The following is a 16,690-nucleotide window of genomic DNA, read 5'->3' on the forward strand; positions in this document are numbered from 1 at the left end:
AAGGAATTCCCATAGTGATTCTCATGGCTGGACTGATTTACATGCCTACTGACAATGACTAAAAGTCCTTTCTCCCTCAGGATCCTCATTAGCTTTTGTTCTTCTTGGTTTTGTCCAATGTGGCCATATTTCTTTGATTTCTGCTTCCTTGATGACTAAGGTGGTTGAAATTTTTTCACATTTACTTGCCACTTGTAGTTTTTCATTTGAATGTCTGTCTGTTCAGTGCATTTTCTAACTATTGATTGGAATAACTTCTTTTGATGTTTCATTGTTGAGCTGTTTATATATTCTGGATATTAATTTCCTGTCAGATAAGTATCTAGAAAATATTTTCTCCTATTCTGTAGGCTGGTCTCTTCATTCTGTTGATTGTTTCATTTGCTGTGTGTAAGCGTCTTAATTTGATGTGATTTCATTTATCACTCTTATTGCCTGTGGTATTAGAAAAAAAGACCTTGCTTATGATGTCTATATATTGAAATGTTCCCTTCTAAGTTTTCCTCTTAGTAGTTTCAAAGTCTCATTATCACATTATATTATATTATTATAGCCTTATAGTCTGGTCCATTTTGAACTGATTTTTGCACATAGACCTAGGCAGGGATATTCTTAGTCAAACTCCCAATCTCCATGCTTTCATTATTGTTTAAGTAGCTAGTCTGGATTGTGATTCTCTTGTTCTTCAGCTACTGTGCAGCTGGAATGAACCACTATTCCTGACCAAAGATTTATATTTTCAAGGATCTGGCCTGGTCAGAGCGGTTTAGTCAAGCCCAGGGAAATGTTCAAACTGCAAGTATCATCGAAATATAGTATTCATCGGTGGGAATGTGGCTTAGTGGTAGAGTGCTTGTCTAGCATGCATGAAGCCCTTGGCTTGATTCCTTAGCACTACATAAACAGAACAGTGGCTCAAGTAGTAGAGTGCTAGCCTTGAGCAAAAGCAGCTCACAGACAGTGTGCAGGCCCCAAGTTTAAGCCCTAGGACTGGAAGTGCGCAGAAAGGATCCAGAAATTAACTTGAACATTGCAGCTATCCTAAGAAGAATCACATTTTCCCCAAAGATTTGTTGCTATGCAGGCAGACACAGGAACTGCCTCATGGTGAAGGTGGCAGTAGGACAATGAATACCACAAATTGAGCGCAACGGCCAGAAGCTGCAAGAAGAAGCATGGAGCTTTCTGTCTCAGAGCCTCCAACGTGGACCAGACTGACACCATTTTGATTTCAGATTTGTAACCTCCAAAACTGTGAAAAAAAATAGATTTCTGTGGTTTTGAACCACATAAACATATACCAGTTGTTACAAATGAGGGAAACCATGCAGCCTATGTTTCTTTGGGTCTGGCTTGCTTCACTCAATATGATTTTTTGCAAGTCTTTCCATTTCCTTACAAATTGGGCAATGCCATTCTTTCTGATGGTAGCATAGAATTCCATTGTGTATAAATACCACATCTTCATGATCCATTCATCTACTGAGGGGCATCTGGGTTGGTTCTATATCTTAGCTATGGTGAATAACGTGATGAACATCATTGTGCTGGTAGGTTTAGTATGGCTTTGTTTCTGGACATGTGGTTAGATGTCCAGAAGTGGGATTGCTGGGTTATAGGGGAGTTCTATGTTTAGTCTTTTGAGGAACCTCCATACTGCTTTCCAGAGTTGATTGCACAAGTTTACACTCCCACCAACAGTGCAGTAGGGATCCCTTCTGGCCACAATCCCACTAGCATCTGTGGTTATAAGATTGATAATGGCCATTCTAACTAGAGTGAGGTGAAATCTTAAAGGTTGGTTTTTTGTTTTTTGTTTTTGTTTTTTTTTTTTTTGCCGGTCACCAGCCTTGAACACAGGGCTTGAGCACTGTCCTTGGGCTTTCTCAAGACTAACACTGTATCATTGGAGCCACGGCACCATTTCCAGTTTTTTTCTATATTTGTGGTACTAAGGAATTGAACTTGGGTCTTTGTGCATGCTAGGCAAGCACTCTTACCACTAGGCTAAACTCCTGTCCCTCAAAGTTGTTTTAATTTGAATTTCCTTTATAGCCAGAGATGTCAAGCATTTCTTCATGTGTTTATTATCCATTTTTATTTCCTCTTCCCAGAAGTCTCTCTTTAAGTCTTTAGCCCACCTTTTAATGCGATGGTTGTTTCTTTGAGGGTTTGTTTTTGGAAGGTTTAATTTCTTGAGCTGTAGATATATTTTAGATATAAGACCTTTGTTTGCTGTATGTTAAAGGGATTTTTATAAAAGGTGAAAAAGATGCCCAGCAGAGAGGTTATGTGCTGAACAGGCTCTTTGCCATCCAGAATTTCCTTCTGAGATCTGGGAAAAATGATAATAAGTGAGTCACAGAGACACAGAGTTTGCATGTGTTCTTTCATATGTGGAAGCTAGAATTGGCTTCTAAATGTATTAGTACTTTGGGTGGTATGCTGCATACTTACTTTGCATAAAATGCAGCAGATTCAGCTGGGCATTGGTAGCTCACACCTGTAATCCTAGCTACTCAGGCTGAGGTCTGAGGATTGTGGTTTGAAGCCAGCTCAGTCAGAAAAGTCTGGGAGACTTTTATCTCCAATTAACCACCAGAAAACTGGAATAGGTGCTGTGGCTCAGAGTGACAGGACAAAGCTCAGGGACAGCTCCCAGGCCCTGAGTTCAAGGCCCTTAACTGACAAAAAAAAAAATACCCAGCAGATTCTGAGGAGAACTGAAACTGTAATTCCTTAGAAAAACTAAGTCAAAGTTCAACAAAACAAACACCAGGAAACTGGTACTTGGCAGAGATGAGTTAGGAGAGAGGTTAGAGGAATGAAGTATGTGGAGGAGTGCAATAAAAAATTCCGTGTATAACCTATAAAATCAGGAAAAGTGAGGGAAGGGATCAGGTGGGAGGGGTGGGTGAGGAGGTTGAAAGGTGTGACATAGATCAAATCGATTAAGACACATGGTATTCATAAACCACTTTGTCAGTGGCAACTCCTTTGTACAACTAACAAAATTCCTTCTTCAGCAGGATAGACCAGGGAAAATGAAGCAAGGGAAACAGCAGCAAGATTTCAGAATAATGACTAGCTTGATTAAAAGCACACAAACACTATACTTTTTGCTGTGATCTTTACACTCCCTCACAAGCAACAATATTAGTAAAAAAATTTTAAGGAAAAAAATAATAGCTCTCTTTCTCTGGCCTTGGGTGCTTGCTCACATTAATTCATTTGCTCTAGACACTGAGCAAAAATTCTTAAAGGCAGTTATCTTGAAAAAGCAAACACAGGAAAATGACTTATCTTGACACAAAACAAATGCAAAAATAATTTCAAAAATGGACACCAGTCTTGAAGGGAGCATGTGGCAGAATGCATACTTTTTCTTATTTTTTTATTTAATTTTATTGTCAGGGTTACAGTTATTTATATAAGGTAATGAGTACATTTCTTATTGGACATTGTTAGCCCTCCCATGTTTTCTCCCTTCTCCTTCCTTAAATTGAAGGGACACCCACACATCAATGCCCCCTAGTGAACAGGCCAAACTTGAATTCTCTGGGCCCAATTAGTTACACAATGCAACAAGAATGCCTGATTGTACTGTGTCAGACCAAAAAGGAACACTTAAGACAAATCTGGGCCAAATATTAACCTATTTTTTCAGCACAATGAAGCACCTGTTATCAGATGCATCTGCACTTGTGTCTTGATCATGGACTGCCTATCATTGCTTTGCTAGCTATATTTACACAGCTTCTTGGTCTTTACTTTGATGTGTTCTCAGTTTTCTTTCTTTTTTTTTTTTTTTTTTGTGATAACATTACCAACTTGGTACCCAAGGGCCTAGGCAAAGGCTTTCCCCCTTTTGAAGACTTCTTTCCTGGATAATCACTACAGATCTGGCAACCCACTCCCTCTCCCCTCCTGCTTATTTCTTTATCCCCTTTCTTTCCTTCATTCATTCCCTCCTTTTTTTTCTTCCTTCCTTTCTTTCTTCCTTCCTTCCTTCCTTCCTTCCTTCCTTCCTTCCTTCTGAAAGGGACTTCCCCAAAACCCCATCCCCTATAGGCATTTCCCATCTTCATGACAAAGGAATACTTGACCCAAGGCAGGGGCTGTAAATTCCCTGATAACAGCTCAAATTACAAGAGCAATTAAACCAGGTGGAGTTACCAGATTTCCTCCCCACCCTACCCCCCTTGGCCTGCCAGGAAACTCCCCTTCCTTTGTTGGCAGAACAGTGCCAGAAGCCCACCAAGATGATAGGTCCTTTCAAACAGCAAAGGTGTCAGTGGTTGCCCCAGACATTGGCCACCTGTGTATGGCCAGCTCAACCACATGGCTGGGGTCTATAAAAGTAGCTTGTAAGATTAGTCAGGGTCGTTCTCTCACTCACATCTTAGAGATGGCCCTGACCGGTCAGTATGATTCTCGATGCTAGGTGCCGAATAAAACTCTGTTTAACTTCCACTTTTGTGTCAGACTCGTTCCTTTGATCATGGACCCTAATATTGGGGGACTGGACCCTACCATCCTCCTTCCTTCCTTTTCTCTTCTCCTCATAGTCTTCGGGGATTAAACCCAGGGTCTGTGGATGCTAGTGAAATACCCTACCACAGATTTCCAGCCCAAACAATCCTTTTTTTCTCTCAAACATTGCAAGAGTACTATTTCCTGTAGCTTTTTTCATTAAGATAGACATACCCAGGCAACAGTGGCTCATGCCTATAATCCTAGCTCCTCAGAAGGCTGAGATTTGAGAATCACAGTTCAAAGTGAATCCAGGGAGGAAAGTCTTTGAGAGTCTTAACTACCAAGAAGCCAGGAGTGGAGCTTCTGTGGTATAGTTCAAAGCAAAATGTATAGTGCTTATGTGCTTTTCATCAAGTGGAGCTCAAATGGTAAAGTTCTATCCTTGAGCATAAAAAGCTCAGGGACAGCACCCAGGCCCTGAGTTCAAGCCCCAGGACCTGCACATACACACACACACACACACACACACACACACACACACACACACACACACACACACACATACACACGAAGAAGAAGAAGAAGAAGAAGAAGGAGGAGGAGGAGAAGACAGGAAGGAGGAGAAGAGGAAGAAGAAGGAAAAGGAGGAGAAAGAGACATAGACATATTAGTTTTCTGCCATATAAACTTTACAGAAATTCACATGTATTGGGTTGGTTGGTACAAAAAGGACCATTTACAAAGGTCACTAGTTGTGGTGAATTCTGCAAATCTAAAGATTTCCAGTAGTTAACATCTTAAGCTTCCTAAGTATGGTTCTGCTTTCAAATTTAGAATTGGAGGAAATGAGAGATTATTTTATCCTTGTGAAATAATTTTGTAGGGAATGAAAGGTTGTGGAATGACAAAGGGAAATGAAGACTAATTAACTATGTCCAGGACAACTCCCAAAGGAGTGGTCATCATTACAACATCACAGGTTTATTAAAGCTCAAAGGTGGCTGATCCTGAGTTCAAATGGTATAGTTCTAGCCTTGAGCATAGAAAGCTCAGGAATAGCACCCAGGCCCTGAGTCCAAGCCCCAGGACCTGCACACACACTCACGCACACGAAGAAGAAGAAGAAGAAGAAGAAGAAGAAGAAGAAGAAGAAGAAGAAGAAGAAGAAGAAGAAGAAGAAGAAGAAGAAAGAGACATAGACATAGACATATTACTTTTCTGCCTGATAAACCTTACAGAAATTCACATGTGTTGGGTTGGTTGGTATAAAAAGGACCATTTACAAAGGTCACTAATTGGGGTGAATTCTGTAAATCTAAAGATTTCCAGCAGTTAACATCTTAAGTTTCCTAAGTGTGGTTCTGCTTTCAAATTTAGATTTGGAGGAAATGAGAGATTATTTTATCCTTGTGAAATAATTTTGTAGGGAATGAAAGGTTGAGGAATGACAAAGGGAAATGAAGACTAATTAACTATGCTCAGGATAACTCCCAAAGGAGTGGTCACCATTACAAGATCACAAGTTTATCAGAGCTCAAAGGTGGCTGGTCCTGAGCCAGAGAAGAGCTATCCAAGCAAGCAACCTAAAGAAAGCTCAAATATTCATTTTAATAAGACAATGGATTTTGACCTTCTGTGAGTTGACTGTAGAGAAGTGATAAGGAATGCAGAAATGTGAGTGCTAGGAGGAGATATTTCTTAGAGTGTGGATCACACACCCAAGACTTGTTTAGATGAGCTGATGATTGTTGCCAATGAGTAGAATGGCTCCTCTGGAGAATGTAGTGATGTGTGCCTTGGAGAAGGGATCCTGACACCAGTTCACTCCAACACATGTGGAAATGAGCTGAGACTTTACACACATCAGTTAGCATGCCAGAATAAGTGGTGGAAGCATAGTATGAAAAATCACACTTTAAAAGTATATGCATCTCCCAAAGGAACATAAGCTCCATGGTTTCTCTCATTTGTAGTAATTAGTACAAATCTAGGACTCTCCTAGCAGAGGACTACAATAGCTCAAAACCTATGTACATATGGTCATATAGGATGAAACTAAGCAAAATGAACTCTAGGATATGGAAACAAGAGCTTTATCTGTGATTGTTGTTCTCATTGTACTATATGATGTCATTTCTTTTCTCTTATTTTCCCCTTATGGTTAATCTTACGTGGTTACTGTATCTGACTTTGTGTATTGCATACACATTCATTTGTTTATTTGAAACAGAGAAGGGAAAAAGGGAAAACAAGATGATGGAAAGGAGGATAAAAACATGAGAATGGGTATCAATATTCGAGAAGAGCCTGACAAATGTAGCTGTAACCCTGCTATACATTATCCCGATAATAAAAAGTGCATCTAATTCCAAATTTTCTGAGGAAATTTTTTGGGTAAGGTTTAAATGGATGACCACAAACTTCTAATTACTAACCAATATAGAGGAAGAATCTCTCCCAAGTAAGAGTGATTGACAAAATCATTAGAGCAAGAAATGGATAGTTCATTCAATCCTGTAAATACTTAAGCCTGAATTTTGATCTGTAATTCATTGCGGCACTAAGATGTAATTAGCATACAGTTATTGAATGTGATAATGATATTTCTAGCAGGGGAGCAGGGTGGAAATAGGCTCATAATTGCAGATATCATCATGGGATTTCTTTGGGAAAAATGTAGCTTCTGAAGACACATGTACTTAGAGAAATCGCAGGACTTTCCTACAGTGAACTGGAGAAGTGATGTTTGATTTGAACATTAAGAATAAGAAGAATAAGCTGGGCGCGGTGGCTCACGTCTGTAATCTTAGCTATTCAGGAGGCTGAGATCTGAGGAACAAGGTTCAAAGCCAGCCTGGGCGCTAAAGTCCTGGAGACTCTTATCTCCAATTAATCACTAGAAAATGAGAAGTGGGGCTGTGGCTCTAGAGGTATGGCAGTAGCTTTGAGCTGAAGAGTTCAGGGACAGCGCACAGGCCCAGAGTTCAATCCCCATGACTGACAAAAAAAAAAAAAAAAAAAAAGAAGAAGAAGAAGAAGTAGAATTCAAGTAGTGTAGAGAAGTTGGGGACTGAGAATCATGACTGGGACACATACGATAATCTCTGAATAAATGTTAGCTATTAGAATTAGTCCTTGTCTCCTATATGAGGACATGGAAGCTAATTTTCCTCTCCTTGTATATAATCTCTTAAAACTAATTCCCTCCTGACCCACAGCTTAGGAACTACTGACCATGAGAGAAGCCCATACACACTGAAGATACCACACTGAAAAAACTCATGTGGTGAGCCCAAATACTACCTTTGGAGGTGCTCAGACATGGCACAGGAATTCAATCGTGAGATACAGAGAAGCCACATTTTGAGAGGTCGAATCGGGAGTCTTTATTGGAAACCCAGTAACTGCAGGTGGACACATGTCCCCCCAAAACTTGCAGCCTTGAATACTCTTAATACTGTTCAGAAACTGAGCCATGAGGGTAGCAGAGCAAAGAAAGAGCAGAAAAACAATCCAACAAAGCAGATCTACTCCAATGGAGAGCTGAAGTGGAACACCATGGTGACCTGAGGAGAGTCAGGAGCAATGAGGCATGGTGCAAAATGGCAGCTGCGCTGCTCTGTGCCTAAATAGGATCACGGTCAGGAGGCAGAGCCACAGGAGCTTGAGAGTCTTGTGAGTTCATGGCACAAGACTGGCAGGTCCAGTAACTTATTGTCCCAGTTCCTGCCCCTGCCTCTAGGAATTCAGGCCTGCCCATCTCCTGGGGGTGAAACTTCACTTCACCAAGATGGTACCAGGTAGACCCAGTATCCTTATTTCATTGCTACCAATAATGTGTGAGTAAGAGGCCTTTGAGATGTCTTTTGCTTGAGTTATAGTCTAACTACTCAGTACCCTTCAGGGAGATCAACCAGTCAACTTTCTAGGATCTTAAGGGCTAATAGTAGTTAAATAATATTATTGTTTTATACCTCTAAATTTGAAGAAGAAAGGTTAAACAACCAAAAATAAATGGAAAAATGGAACAGTCGTCCATCCCTTGGGTGCAGCGTTAAAACTCCAGATGCAGAGAGAAATGATTCATAAACTTCACTTCCAGGTGTAGAGTGCACAGTTTGCATAAGAACAGAGTGTGTTGAAGTGATTGGGGCTTTGGGTTGTATTATCCAATACAGTGGGGTCACTCGTGCAAATCCAGAGTCCTCTCCTTTTGGCCCTCCTCAAATGCCTGGGTGGTTGCATAGTGGCTGTCTAGGAATTGAAAGGTATTTGCTGGTTATTTTGAGAAGCTGGAGGCAAGTATCTGCACATTTGATCATTTTTTCCCATTTCCCTTTAAATTCTACAAGTGAAAAGACATATATCAGTCATTATACCCCTCAGTGGTCCTGATACGGGGAGTATGCTACACAAGAAGGATGTAGGGCCATTTTCTTAACTGTTGGTCCAGAGTGTGGGACCTTTGAGGTTTTGTTACTCTGTCTCTGAGGAGAATGGAATCTTCTAGTCCAGAGAATGTCTTCATTCTTGCTCATATCTACCTAGAAGATTATAAGAGTATTCTTCAGTCTGGAGCTCTGGATCTCGAGTTCATTCAGGTTTGTGAACAGCAAAGTGGACATGGCTGGTTTCTGCTAAGGGTAGACTCGAGTTCCAAAGTGTTGTTCTCTGTTGAGATCTGGGGAATCTCAGCAGATGCAGGTTGTCATGGCTGCTGAGAATATGACACTTATGCCACGGGGCCAGCAGAATTATAACATTGCCTCAAATGAAGCACTCATCTTACCCAAGGGTGAAAATGTGTTGGGAGGAAATTTAGCACAAGGATATTTGTTAGATTGGAATTGAGGAATTTGACATAAATGTCAAAGTTAGAGGCTACAATATCACAAGTAGTCTGGTTAGGAGTAGTGGTCAGTACAATTTCCGGATTGGGCAGGTGGACCTTGTCAAGATGAAGAAGGCTTTGATATGTGGGACAGGTAAAAATGCCTTGTCACAATGTGGTTATCCACCAATCCTGCATTCCCATTCCCAGAATCTCTGGTGACTGTAGAAAAGAATGGCTTAGAGCAAAGGAAACAGGAAAAAATAAAACTGAGGGCTGGGAATGTGGCTTGGTGGAGTGCATTTGCTGTGCATGAATGAAGCCCTGGGTTGGATTCCTCAGTACCACATACACAGAAATGCCTGAAGTGAGGCTCTGCCTTAAGTGGTGCTAACCTTGAGCAAAAGAAGCTCAGGGAGAGTGCCCAGGCTCTGAGTTCAAGCCCCAGGACTGGCAAAGGAAAGAAAAAATGATCAAGCCAACAAAAACAATAATAATGGCGACAACAAAAACCTGAGGCAGAAATGAAGACTTTTTAATACTGTTTTTAATCAAGTTCTGGATTCATATGGGTGATCAGTACTTTTTAGCCAAAGCAGTTTTTAAATACTTGCTGCAATTCCCTCTGCTCTTTGACTTGGACATTTCTCATTCTTGAAGTCATTAAGGGCTGGATAACCAGGCTTTCTAGGCTTCCTGATTAGGTAAGAAGCTAGGATAAAAGAAAGATGACAAGTTGTTGAATGAGTGGCTTCAGCTGAAAATTGAAAGAAACTTCATAAAGCAAAATTCTGGAGGGAACCAAAGTCAGAAGGCATACAATTCAATAAATTGTGTAGGGGATCCTCTTTCCTTTTAAATAACTCCATAAAATATGGAAATACTAAAAATATCATTGAAACCAGTGTAATCTTCAGTGTTAGTAGTTGTGCATACGAATCCTTTCTCCGTAATGCCTCAGATTTAGTTTTGGAAGGGCTGGCACAAGTGACTATTAATATAAAGTTGTCAGAATAACTGACATCATTCCCCTTTGTCTCAAAACATTTTATCTAAAGCTGTGACTTCACTGAACTATCCAATGGGTTAAGTTTGTTTGCCCTTTATTGCCAACACTCTGATTAATGTGATCTGATCCCACATTTGGGGTGGGGGTGATAAATAGGAACCAGTAACAAAGGAGAACTTTTGGTGAGGCTGTTTTGGTTTTGGCCACATTTAACCAACTTAAAGGTTGCCTGGTATCTATTCTTAAAGTAGGAGATGTCTCATCTTAAGAATACTGCTAAGATGCTTTGTTAGAAGTTGTGCTTAATGTCCAAAAGCCAACAAAAGCAAAGATATACGGAAAACCTAATTTCTTTGAAAAGTAGATGCTTGCTAAAGCGCTTTTTATAATAGTCATGACTATAATTTTGGAAAATAGTTATTTCCACCACATTTAACCTTTTATGATAATACTTATAGTGATACATTCATGTTTAGTTGTTTACAATTCTACTGTTTAGATGATAAATGCCTGATACTTATTAGAATGGTACTGCTTAGAGTCACACTGTGTGTGTGTGTGTGTGTGTGTGTGTGTGTGTGTGTGTGTGTGAGAGAGAGAGAGAGAGAGAGAGAGAGAGAGAGAGAGAGAGAGAGAGAGAGAGAGAGAGAGAGAGAAATACAATTAGAAGCACAGGAACACAAAGGTGAGGAAAGTTAATACTGGTAATTTTAGTTGGGAAGACTGCAGTTTGGTGACGTATTCTTCTAAGCTTTGCCTTTTGAAGGGTGTGCAGACATGAGGAACATAAAAGCATTGAACATATAAAAGGAGTCGGCCAAAAGTAAGTATCACTGCCCTACAGAAGTCATTTATCTGTTAATTTAACTCTTACTATACAAGTAAAAATTTTAAATCTTTGGTTGTATAGGGTGATACATGGACTCACAAACATGAACGGTTTGGACCTTATCTAAGTTTGGGAGATGTTGGTAGGGACCAAAAATAGATTTCTTTATGCTAAAGTACAATATATATATAGTACAATCTATATGCATGTGCATATATACTATATGTGTATGCACATATACACATATGTGTATGTGTGTAGATATGCATACATATTTACATATGTGCATATATTATATATATCCAGAAAGGGCTAATTGAACTTTTGGTATACATAAAGTTTTTTCTTTCCCTTATCAACTGATGAACCAGGCCAGGAGTGTAGTCTAGAGGTAGAGTGCTTGCCTAGCATTAGCATGCACAAAGCTTTACTTTGATTCCTGGGTACCACGTGCACAGAAAAAACTGGAAGTGGCGCTGTGGCTCAAGGAGCAGAACACTAGCCTTGAGCAAAAGTGTTCAAGGACAGTGCCCAGGCCCTGAGTTCAAGCCCTAGGACTGGCAAAGAAAAAAAAACCTCTTTGCCTACTTCTGGACCTATAAATACTATGGAGATGGTTGGAGATGGATTTCTGATTTTTGCTCTGGTTTATGTGAAACAGAGACCATGTCCTGAAAATGTTGCCCATTTGGCTGAGGGATCTGACCCACCCTTTTGCAGTTAGGGGAATCTCCTGGAATCCAGGATGGCTTATATGAGATCACAAGCATCACCTACAAGTGCAAATCAAAGTGAGAGGATTTCTTTTTCCAGCTAGGCTTGAACTCCTGGGCACAGTTGGGCCTTTTCAAGGCCAGAGATCTACCACTTGAGCCACAGCACCACTTCTGGATTTTTCGGTGTATGTGGTGCCGAGGAATCAAATCCAGGGCACTGGTTAGGTGCGCACTCTGCCACTAGGCCACACTCCCAGTTTCAAGAATTTTTAAATATATGTTTTACATACATAACTGTTTACATATGTTTTCTAGCTTTAAAAGTATATTCTATACCTATGCAATAGTGAATAGAAACCAAAAATTAAAATTATATCTCTCAAGTCTAAAAGAGAGACTGAAGCACCTGAGAAAGCATTCTCTGCTTTCAATTTTCAAGTACTTATAATTTGTTCGTTGATTCTCTGTTCCTTGCAGATGAATAAAAACATTTACAAATATTTTAAAAAATGCTTGCCAGATTTATATTCTAGGAATGTTTGCTGATAGATATTGGACCCTAAAGTTTGAAGATGGCACCGCAACACCCAATTTCCTTGATAGGGCAAGAAGTTAACATCTGACATCTTTTATTATCTGGGTCTAAGCCATACCTCTCTGATGGAGAAATAAGAGACTTTTGCCTTTCAATCAAGGCAGTTGTTAAGGTACATGGCCACTTTGATTGCACAGTGAATTTAGACTGTTACACTGTGTGGTGCCAAATGGCTATGCAAGTCTTCTCACCTGAAATGGAGGTGAGACTTCGCCTGACTTTGCATTCTCTGTAAGGGATTGCCTATGACAAACATCATTTTGTTTTTATAAAAACAATTTTTATTTTCTTGTACTTTGGTGTAATATTTTTCTGGCAGAGTTAGACATTAGTTATACTTTTCAAAACTGCTCGTGTGTGTGTGTGTGTGTGTGTGTGTGTGTGTATGTGTATGGCAGAGTGACTCAGTTGATTATTGACCTTGAAATGACTCGTTGATCTCTGACTTCAGATTGATCATTACTGGAAAAGCAAGAGCTGAGAGATGAGAGTTGGTAAAGATGAGATTTGGTTTATAGAAGAGGAAGTGAAATGTGTGAGAAGTAGTGCACCTACTACCTGAGGAACTATAACCCCTCTATACACTAGCCGACAATAAAAAAGAGGAAGTGAGACACAAAGGTTATATACGAAAAAGTTACAATCCAGAGCATGTTCCTCTTTCTTCTCGTCTATTTCTCTCATTCTTTCTTCTTTCTTTTGCTTTTTAAAAATCCTTGGTGTGTTTTTGGGATTAGCTCGCTCTGGGCAGAGAACCACTGGGTTGATTGATGAACTCAACTCAGATCACGATCGCCACCTGCAGGCATGGAGAAGGTAAAAGCAGGAAAAACTTTTAATGTGTGTTTTATAGGCCTAGTTTATATACTCTACATCTATGTCTATTCTATATCCATAAAAGGAGGAATGCAAATCAACAAATTTATTTTTCTCATGCGCAAAAGATGAAGGATCTTGAACATGACAGAGTACCACCTAAATCTTACCTTTTTTTTCCTGCTTCTCCTCAATACTGCAATGTTGCTTCCTACAGTGGTTTTTAGACACTTCACTTTTCTGCAGGTTACATTTCATAGTGATTTACGTGCTTTGTGTTCACTGGTGCCCATAACTAAGAAATGAGGTAGAACATTATAAAAGTTATCATATGTTCTGGATTCTAAATCTGAAGAACAGGCTGGGAGTTTGGCCTAGTGGTAGAGTGCTTGCCTAACATGCATGAAGACCCGGGTTCGATTCCTTGGTACCACATACGTAGCAAAAAACCAGAAGTGGTGCTGTGGCTCAAATGGTAGAGCCCTAGCCTTGAGAAAATCCAGGGACAGTGCTCAGGCCCTGAGCCCAAGCCCAGGACTAGCAAAAAAAAAAAAAAAAAAAAAAAATCCGAAGAACAATTACTTAGCAGTTAACACAACCACTTTCGTGTGGCTATACTGTTTTAATTTAGAATGCAGAGTAGAAAGGAAGTGATTTTTTTAACAAGAATAAAAAGGTAAAAGAAGGAGTAAGCTTGTAGAAAGGTAAAAGGAAAAGAACTGAATGTAACTTTGCCCGGGACAACTCCCAAATGATTGGTCACTGACACAGAGCTTATGACTGGAATGCTTACAAGGTGTTAACACTGCTGAGGGAGAAACTAAATAATCAAGACTCATAGAGAAAGCAAAATTATTCAGTTTAATAAAGAGATTTGACTTTGTGTGGATTGCCATTAGAGAAATGTAGAGGCCTAGCCACGGCAGAGTGAATAACGGATATTAATTTCCACTTAATTTTGTTTTACTAAAAGAATTAAGGAGAAGAGCCAAATAATGTACATTTACTTGTTTATAGAGATATTTTCTGGATGGTCAGGAGCAATACTTTAGATTGTTAGAGTGGTACTTCTTGGCGTGCACAGACAGTATCTGGGTAGGTCCATCTTTGCTTAAAGGTTGGTATTCAAGATGTCGTCAGGAGCTCATGAACACAGCCTGAAAATGATAGTGCAACTAGCATTGTTTGTCAGGAAGATATCAGCTTGGTAAACTGCTCTTCTGAGCTCTGCATTGGAAGGCTAATAGAATTGGGGAACATAAATACATTAAACACACAAAGGAGCCAGCAAAAACCAGTATCACACAAGAATCTGTTCTACATTGATTTAGCCTCTACCTTTGAGGTAAAATTAAAAACATTTAAGACACTAAGTATATGTCATTAACAAAAATAAAAGATTTGGATTTCTTAGCTGTTTATTCTTTCTTAGTATTAATGACATTAAACAGATTTATTTCCTTAAAAAAAGTGCATCTCATATGTACAAATCCACTCTTCAATCAGCACCAATAGATGTAGGCCAAGTTTCAAATTGCAGGATTGTCTAAATGGCAATGTTTTATTTATTTATTTTATCTATATGCTACTGCTTACAGAAAGAAGAAATATTACAGTCTTATTGAATGTCTCCACACTGTTATCATTGCAGGCATGTAAGGTTTGAGTATATTAGAATCACCTAAAGTAACAGTTGATTATAAATAATACACATGGGAGATTGGCAATATGGCTTAGTGGTGGATACCTAGATACCATGCATGAAGCCCTGAGTTTGAATCCCCAGTGACATACAAAAGAAATAAAATTAAAAGAGAAAAACATTATTAAACCCTTCACAAACTCCATCTTTTATATGCTGCTTAATATTTGGGCTAAAGGCTTGGCTTAAGGGGTAGAGAACATGATTAACAAGTGCTAGACCCTGGGGTCAATACCTAGTACTACAAAGAAAAATAAATATATTCAACGGATTATCCAAAAGCTTCCAGATCCGCTGGGAACTGATGGCTCATGACTGTTTGCTATTCAGTAGGCCGAGAACCATGGTTTGAGGCCAGCTTGGGCAGGAAAGTCTAGGAGACTTTTATTTCCAATAAACTACTCAGGAATAGCTGAAAGTGGTGCTATGGCTCTATGCTGGGATCTAGAGATGGATGAACTATGAGACCACTCAGAACGCAATCGGGATATTAGAAGTTTATTAAGCAAGGAAGGAGCTGACGTGCCAGGATGCACTCCAAGGTAGGGATCTCAGAGGACAGCCCTGATGTATAAAAGTAGGAAGTTTTTAAAGCCTTAAACCCTGACCCTGTTGCCTTAGAAGTTATTGTGTAAGGCCAGCAAACATGCTGGGGGAGGTTACAACTATAAATACCATACTTCTTTATCTATAGTTATAGGGTTAGTGTAATCAGTATGTTCAACACATAACAGTATATATCTGGTCATGCAGGATGTCTCAAGATACAGACTTAGTCTGGGTAAATAGAGAAAGGGGCAGGGTGTTAAGCCTGGACCCTTATTTCCACAATTCCATTAGGACAATACATTCTCCACATTATAACAATAATATATTTTTTCCACTTTCCACATTACGGCTGAAAGGGTAGAGGGCTAACATTGAGCAAAAGCAGCACAGGGATAGCACCCAGGCCCTGAGTTCAAACCCCAGGACACACACACACACACAAACACACACACACACACACACACACACACACACACACACACACCACACACTCACACACACAAAATCTGCCATATCCAAGACCAAGATAGTCCTTTTTTTTTCTTTCCTGAAATGGCAGGAGGTACTGTGTGATAAACAGAAGTTTGGGGGGGGGGGCAGATAAGCTATATTTGAGCCTTGCTCTGCCACCTGAGCACAAGACTTCTCTCTGAGATGCTACGAAATCTAAAACACATCACAGATTTCCAAAATAATGATTATGGACCTAATAAGCATTCCTATTCAAAAAGGAGAAATATACTTTTATAAAAAATGAATATACACTGCATAGCAATAGAAACAAAAAGTCATTCAATAATCACTCAGGCTCTGAATCTGGTTCCAGTGCACACTCCAGTGCAGGATAGGCCCCTGAAGCTTTGGGAGCTGACTCTCAGAAGCTTTCCTGGTTCATCACAGGACAAAAGGTTGCAATATGTTTAGTATCTTGAAAAGCAGGGTACACCAATATGGCTCTGCATTTTGGGTCTCTCACTGTGTTTGCGCTCCCGTGGCTTTACTAGACCTCACCTTATTAGCAACCATGTAAAGGCTGGGGGGAGGAGCAGAATGGACTCGGAAGACATCTGGGCTACCGGGTACCCTACCTGCTTCTACATGTTTTCTAGCTTGGTTTAGAGGAGGCAGCTGGACTCCAAGTCCATGAGTCTTCTGATTCCCTTCTAT

At 39.9% G+C, this 16,690-nt stretch overlaps 1 protein-coding gene across 1 annotated transcript in view; it reads right to left on the bottom strand.

Moving 5' to 3' along the window:
* Nucleotides 1-16,690, bottom strand: part of LOC150069243 (protein mono-ADP-ribosyltransferase PARP9-like) — a 107,166-nt gene that overhangs the window by 47,028 nt on the left and 43,448 nt on the right. The gene's annotated exons all lie outside the window — the stretch shown is intronic.

This window comes from Megascapheus bottae, chromosome 1 (genome assembly GCF_031878675.1).
Source record: "Megascapheus bottae isolate mThoBot1 chromosome 1, mThoBot2.hap1, whole genome shotgun sequence".
Lineage (NCBI taxonomy): Eukaryota > Metazoa > Chordata > Mammalia > Rodentia > Geomyidae > Megascapheus > Megascapheus bottae.